The sequence below is a fragment of the Carcharodon carcharias genome, chromosome 11, assembly GCF_017639515.1.
Source record: "Carcharodon carcharias isolate sCarCar2 chromosome 11, sCarCar2.pri, whole genome shotgun sequence".
NCBI classification, from domain to species: Eukaryota; Metazoa; Chordata; class Chondrichthyes; order Lamniformes; family Lamnidae; genus Carcharodon; species Carcharodon carcharias.
Genome location: NC_054477.1, coordinates 4,669,219 through 4,677,001, shown reverse-complemented (window position 1 = coordinate 4,677,001; position 7,783 = coordinate 4,669,219).

The window sequence follows — 7,783 nt, the reverse complement described above, 5'->3', positions numbered from 1 at the left end:
CCCCCACCCCCCCTCCTCATCCCCCCCACCCCCCCTCCTCATCCCCCCACGCCCCCCTCCTCATCTTGTCCCCTGCCCCCCCTCCTCATCCCCCCACCCCCCTCTCCTCATCCCCCCACGCCCCCCTCCTCATCTTGTCCCCTGCCCTCCCTCCCACTGTCGTTTCCCCCTCCTTGGGTTCAGACTACAATGAGAGTTGGCCAGTAACACACTCCAGGCAACCTGGATCCAACCAGTGCCCAGTATGTGGGCCTCTACCTGGGGGTCAGTGCTGAATTGGGGAGCCGAGTACAGATGGAATCCAACACTTCTGAAAATGTTGATTTTCGTAAATTAATGTTTTGATTTGTAAAGCAGCGAGGGTTTAGAGATTTGCTTTCAGGGCTGGGCCTGGAGCAGGAGGAGCTGTGACAGGGCCAAAGGCAAGTGAGGATTCCCGGGCCTCAGATCGGGGCAAGCGAGCATTCCCGGCCTGTTCTGATCAGCTCTTCTCCGGAGTTTTAAAGACTTTTGGCCTCAAAAATTTGCAAACCCCCAGCATTCTCCTCGCGACCAGGAAATGGAATTTATGTGCCTTTTTTGTTGGAATGTACAGTTCACCAAGAGAACCCTACAGAATATTCCCCAGCAACACTACAACTATCCTAACAACCAGAAACAGTAAACTTTCACTGTAGCAACATTACAGCATCCTCCATGGCTATGGGTCTCTGCCCTTCTCACCGGTTGCTAACACTCAGTATTTTTGCAGTAACCCATGTGCCTGTGCTCCACTCTGTGTTTCTATTGCTGTAGTATTGCTGCTTGGTGCTTGGACTGCCCCACGGAGAACCCCTCAGTCAGAGGAACCCCTCCACTGGCTAACCAGTAACCATGGCTGGAATTGGTTAACCAGAGGGAGGCAGCCCAGGGTCAGGTAACCATGACGATTAAACTCCCCTTAAACTCCCCCCCTGCCACCCACCGCCGCCCCCCCCCCCCTTTAAGTTTGTCTGTTTGAGTCCGAGGAGAACCCTCGGACCCCATAATGGACACTGAGGGGTTTATAGTTCTCAGTCAATGTCTCTCTCTCTCTCTCCCCCCAGCCCCCCCCCCCCCAAACCCACCCACCAGTGGAGCTGAGAGCTGGCACAGACCATGTGTCGTTCCCCCCAACCCCCACCCCCAGAAGTAGCACCGTGCAGATTGGGGAGAATTGGGAATGATTCCGTTCTCACAGCAGCCCCCCGTCCAAGAATCATCCCAAGATGGAATCGTGGTTTTGATCCGCGTGATTGGACAAGCAGTGATGGCCGATGTGTGTCATCACACTAGTGAGTACATCATGCCTGACACTAATGTTGAGCTTCACGCTCGTGTGCACAATTGTAATAATTAGTTAAACACGGGACGGTAAGGAAGTTAAGTTGTTGAGCGATGTTGATGAGGCTAATTGGAGGGGATGCAGGGTTAGGGTTGCAGTAAAGTGCTGCAGCCATTGGTGTGTGTTATGTTCAGGGGCTTACCAGAGCCCAACACTCCCGGACCCTCACAGAGATGACTGAATAGTGATAGTGTTTCAATCAGTTCCTGGAGTAGAGGACCTGGTGCCCACTGACCCTCCTGTGACCTGAGCTGTGAAATGATGACTCCTGTAAGATACATTGAAAAATAGTTCATTTTGTATGAAAGTCATGTCTTTATTTCTGACATCATGTTCCTGTATTTAATGTACAAACATTCATAGCCAGATTTATTTATTGTGGGGCTGTGTAGATGATTGTGGATATTTGTGTTGTACCAGCCTTATGAGCAGTGCACATTTACCTGAAGCTACAATCTGGTGACTATCTCGTTCACATCAGCTACTGAATTGGCATCACTGCTCTGAACTGATGCAGGCTTGCAGAAACCCTTAAATATTGCCAAGGTGGGGGAGTGAATTGTTCCATACTGACCCTTGGGCTCTCTGTGTTGGATAACAGATTCCTTGAGTAACGACGTTAATTCTCAGTACAGAATCGCATTGGAAAACTGTGGGGCTTAACCTGTTCTTATTGTGAATTAACAAATAAATTTCACTCAATGTCATCTCTCCTAGTGATTTATTGTGTCTGAATCTCGGCCTCTCTCTCTCTCCAACTTGCCTTTTTTTTCTCCCTGTCTCTTTTTTCCCTTTCCCTCTCTTCCCTTTGCTCTCTCCCTTCCCCTTTCCTCCACCTTGCAAACCCCCCCCACCCTACCTTGGGGATTCTTGGTTGGAATCTGCCTGGCCCTTCCCCGTTTTCTCTCTCTCTCCATTTTCTCTGCATTCAATTTTGAATGAAGTCCTTCCACAGGATGAGTTCATGTTTTTGCCATCACAGTACCTGTCTGAAATTTCACCGACAAATGAGTTTATCGGTTACGTATTCGCTGCATCTGAGTCAGTGTTTGACATTGTCATCTTTGTGAGATCAGTCGATACAGAGAATTGTTCATTGTGGAATTGTATTTTGAAGGATTGTGTTGATGGATGTTTGCTGGCCCAGCCTATGTCATATGAACATACAGATTAGGAGCAGGAGTAGGCCACTCGGCCCCTCGAGCCTGCTCCCCCATTCAATAAGATCATGGCTGATCTGAATGTAACCTCAACCTCACATTCCTGCTTCGCCCGATAACCTTTCACCCCCCCCCCCTTGTTAAGAATCTATCTGGCTCTGCCTTAAAAATATTCAAGGACTCTGCTTCCACCAACTTTTGAGGAAGAGAGTTCCAAAGACTCACAACCCTCGAGGGAAAAAATTTATCATCAGTCTTAAATAAGTGACCCCTTATTTTTAAACAGTGACCCCTGGTTCTAGATTCTCCCACAAGAGGAAACATCTTCTCCACATCCCCCCTGTCAAGACCCCTCAGGATATTAAAAGTTTCAATCAAGTCACCTCTTACTCTTCTAAACTCCAGTGGATACAAGCCTAACCTGTCCAACCTTTCCTCATAAGACAACCCACCCATTCCTGGTATTAGTCTGGTAAACCTTCTCTGAACTGTTTCTAATGCGTTTACATCTTTCCTTAAATAAGGAGACCAGTACTGTACACAGTACTCCAGATATGGTCTCACCAGTGCCCGGTACAACTGAAGCATAACCTCCCTACTTTTGTATTCAGTTCCCCTCACAATAAACGATAACATTCTATTAGCTTTCCTAATTACCTGCTGTACCTGCATATTAACCATTTGTGATTCATGCATGAGGACACCCAGATCCCTCTGAATCTCAGAGCTCTGCAATCTCTCACCATTTAGATAATAAGCTTTTTTATTCTTCCTGCCAAAATGAACGATTTCACATTTGCCCACATTATACTCCATTTGCCAGATCTTTGCCCACTCACTTAACCTACCTCTGTCACTTTATAGCCTCCATATATTCTCTTCACAATTTACTTTCCGTCTACCTTTGTGTCATCAGCAAATTTAGCCACCATCCCTTCAGACCCTTCATCCAAGTCATTTATATAAATTGTAAAAAGTTGAGGCCCCGGCACTGAGCCCTGCGGCACACCACTATAGTGGTATTGTCACTAGACCACTATGCCAAAGACCCCAGGGTAATGCTCTGGGGACATGGGTTCAAATCCTGCCATGACAGATGGTGGAATTTGAATTCAATAAAACTCTGGAATTAAAAGTCTGATGATGACCATGAAATCATTGCCAATTGTCATAAAAACCCATCTGGTTCACTAATGGTCTGGCCTACTTGTGTCTCCAGACCCATAGCAACGTGGCTGACTCTTAAACCTCTGAATAAGGGCAATTAAGGATGGCCAATAAATGCTGGCCTGAACGAATAATAAAAAAACATCCTACCAACCAGAAGACCCATTTCTGCCAACTCTCTGCTTCCCGTTAGCCAGCCAATCTTGTATCCATGCCAATATGTTATCCCCTACACCATGAGCCTTTTTTCCTGTAATAACCTTTGATGTGGTACCTTACCAAATGCCTTCTGGAAATCTAAGTATAGTACATCCACTGGTTCCCTTTTATCCACAGCACATGTGATTCCATCAAAGAATTCCAATAAATTGGTTAAACATGATTACCCTTTCGCAAAACCATGTTGACTGTCTGATTACCTTGAATTTTTCGAAGTGCCCTGCTATAATATCTTTAATAATAGTTTCTAACATTTTCACTGTGATAGCTTTAGACCAACTAGCCTATAGTTTTCTGCTTTTCATCTCCCTTTTTGAATAAAGGAGTTGTATTTGCTATTTTCCAATCTAATGGAACCTTCCCTGAATCTAGGGAATTTTAGAAAATTAAAACTAATGCATCAACTACCTCACCAGCCACTTCTTTCAAGACCTTAGGCTGAAGTCTTTCTGGACCTGGGGATTTATCAGCCCGAAGCCCCAGTTTGCTCAATAACACTTCCCTGGTGATTGTAATTTTCCTGAGTTCCTCCCTCCCATCCATTTCCTGATTTACAGCTGTTTCCAGGATGTTACTTGTATCCTCTGTAGTGAGGACTGAAGCAAAATACCTGTTTAATTCATACGCCATCTCCCAACTTTCCATTATTCATTCCCCAGACTCACTTTCAATAGAACCAATGCTCACTTTGTTAAATCTTCTTTAAATATAGAAATTGTTACTATCCATCTTTATATTACTAGCTAGCCTTCTCTCATACTTTAATGTTTCCCTCCTCCTTGATCTTTTCATCATTCTTTGCTGTTCTTAATATTCTTTCCAATCTTCTGAACAATTAGGAGCTAAATTTAAAAGCTGAACCTCCAAGGCAATAATCTCGGGATTGCTACCTGATCCACAGTCAAACTGGCATAGGGCAAATAAACTTGAGGAGTTAAATCATGGCTCAGAGATTGGTGTGGGAGAAATGGGTTTCAGTTCATGGGGCCCTGGCACCATTACTGGGGTAGTAGGGAACTGTTACGCTGGGATGGGCTTCACTTGAATCATGCTGGGACCAGTGTCTTGGCGAATCGAATAACTAGCGCTGTAGAGAGGGCTTTAAACTAAATAGAGCTGGGGGGAGGGTTCTGGTAAATGGAATACGTAGGCTTACAAAGCAAAAGGATATGGCCGCATTGCAGGGCAGCTGTTTGGTAATGATACCCAGAGTGTAGAAACATAAAAAAACAGCAGCAAATAGGGTCAATGGTAAAAAAGCAAAATTAGTGGCCTTTCCTTACATACTTGTAGTATTCAGAACAAAATAAAAGAATTAATGGCACAAATAGAAGTCAATGGGTATGATCTTATAGCCATAACAGAGTAGTGGTTACAAGGAAATCAAAGCTGGGAACTAAATATTCAGGGGTATGTGACTTTTCGAAAGGAAAGGCAGGAAGGAAAGGGTGGTGGGGTAGCTTCGTTAGGACGAGATGGAATAAGTATGATAGCAAGAAAGGATCTTGGATTGGAAGATGTAGAATCCATATGGTGGAGGTAAGAAATAACAAGGGAAAGAAGACACTGGTGGGAGTAATCTATAGGACCCCTAACCATAGCTATACTGTAGGACAGGGAGTAAATCAGGAGATAATGAGGGCATGTAAAAAGGCAGGACATTAATCATGGGCAACTTTAATCTTCATGTAGATTGGGAAAATCAAATTGGAAAAGGTAGACACAAGCAAGAATTCATAGTGTAATCAGGACAGTTTCCTAGAACAATATGTTGTGAATCCAACCAGGAATCAGGCTATTTTGAATCTGGTAATGTGTAATGAGGCAGGTTTGATAAATGATCTCAGAGTAAAGCATGCCCTAGGAAATAGTGACCATAAAATGATAAAATTTAGCATCAGTTTGAGAGTGAGAAACTTGGGTCGGAAACAACTGTGCTAAACTTAAATAAGGGTAATTACAGAGCTGGCTGGAATGGACTGGGAAAAGAGTTTAGTGGGAAAGATGGTTGATGAACAATGGCAGACATTTAAGAAAATAGTTCATGACTCACAACAAAGATATATCCCAGTGAGGAAGAAGGATTCAAGGAAGGGAATAAACCAACCATGGTTAACCAAGGAAGTTAAGGACAGTATCAAACTGAAAGAAAAAGCATAATGTGGCAAAGATTAGAGGTAAGCCAGAGGATTGGGAAAGTTTTAAAAACCAACAAAAGCTGACCAAAAATAAAAGAAAATAAACTTTGAGGGTAAACTAGCAAGTAATATAAAAACGGACATAAGAGCTTCTTTAAATATATAAAAAGGAAGAGAGAGGCCAAAGTGAACATAGGCCCCTTGGAGAATGAAACTGGGGAAATGATAATGGGGAACCAGGAAATGGCAGAGGAGTTGAATAAATACTTTGCTTCATTCTTCATGGTAGAAGATGCTAATAGTATTCCAAAAATAATAAATAATCAAGGGGCAAAAGGGGAGGAGGAAATAAATACAATAACTATCACTAGAGAAAAAGTACTAGGGAAACTAATGGGGCTAAAAGCCAATAAGTTCTCGGGACCTGAAACAAAAGTAAAAATAGCTGGAAAAACTCAGCAGATCTGACAGCAGCTGCGGAGAGAAACACAGTCAACGTTTCAAGTCCATATGACACTCCACCAGAAATGAGGAAATATAGAAACGTGCTGAAATATAAACTGGTTGAGGGGGTGGGGCAGGTAGAGCTGGATAAAGGGCCAGTGATAGGTGGAGGCAAAGAAGAGATTGCCAAAGATGTCATAGACAAAAGGAGTTGACGATGGTGATATTAGCTAAAGAATGTGCTAATGGTGACATTAAGAGTAGAAAGCAGGACGAGCAAGGTACAGATAGCCCTAGTGGGGGTGGGGTGGGGGGAAGGGATCAAAATAGGCTAAAAGGTGGAGATGAAACAATGGATGGAAATACATTTAAAAATAATGGAAACAGGTGGGAAAAGAAAAATATATTTAAAACATATAAATTATTAGAAGAGGAGGGATCAGAAAGGAGGTGGGGATAGAGTTCATGATCTGAAGTTGTTGAACTCAGTATTCAGTCCGGAAGGCTGTAAAGTGCCTAGTCGGAAGATGAGGTGCTGTTCCTACAGTTTGTGTTGAGCTTCACTGGAACATTGCAGCAGGCCAAGGACGGACAAGTGGGCATGAGAGCAGGGTGGTGTGTTGAAATGGCAAGCGACAGGGAGATCTGGGTCGTGCTTGTGGACAGACCGAAGGTCTTCCGCAAAGCGGTCACCCAGTCTGCATTTGGTCTCTCCAATGTAGAGGAAACCGCATTGGGAGCAGCGAATGCAGTAGACTAAATTGAGGGAAGTGCAAGTGAAATGTTGCTTCACTTGAAAGGAGTGTTTGGCCCCTTGGATGGTGAGGAGGGAGGAGGTAAAGGGGCAGGTGTTGCACCATCTGCAGTTGCGTGGGAGGGGGTTGAGGTGTAGGGGGTGAGGGAGGAGTGGACCAGGGTGTCCTGAAGGGAAGGATCCCCGCCAGGGGGGGGTGAAGGGAAGATGTGTTTGGTGGCGGCATCATGCTGGAGTTGGTGGAAATGGCGGAGGATGATCCTTTGAATGCGGAGGCTGGTGGGGTGATAAGTGAGGACAAGGGGGACCCTATCATGGTTCTGGGAGGAAGAGGAAGGTGTGAGGGCAGATGTGTAGAAGATGGGCCGGACACGGTTGAGGGAGAAGGAAGACGTGTCAGAGGAACTGTTTTTGAAGGTAGCATCATCAGAACAGATGCGACGGAGACGAAGGAACTGAGAATGGAATGGATTCCTTACAGGAAGCGGGGTGTGAGGAGCTGTAGTCGAGGTAGATGTGGGAGTCGGTAGGCTTGTAA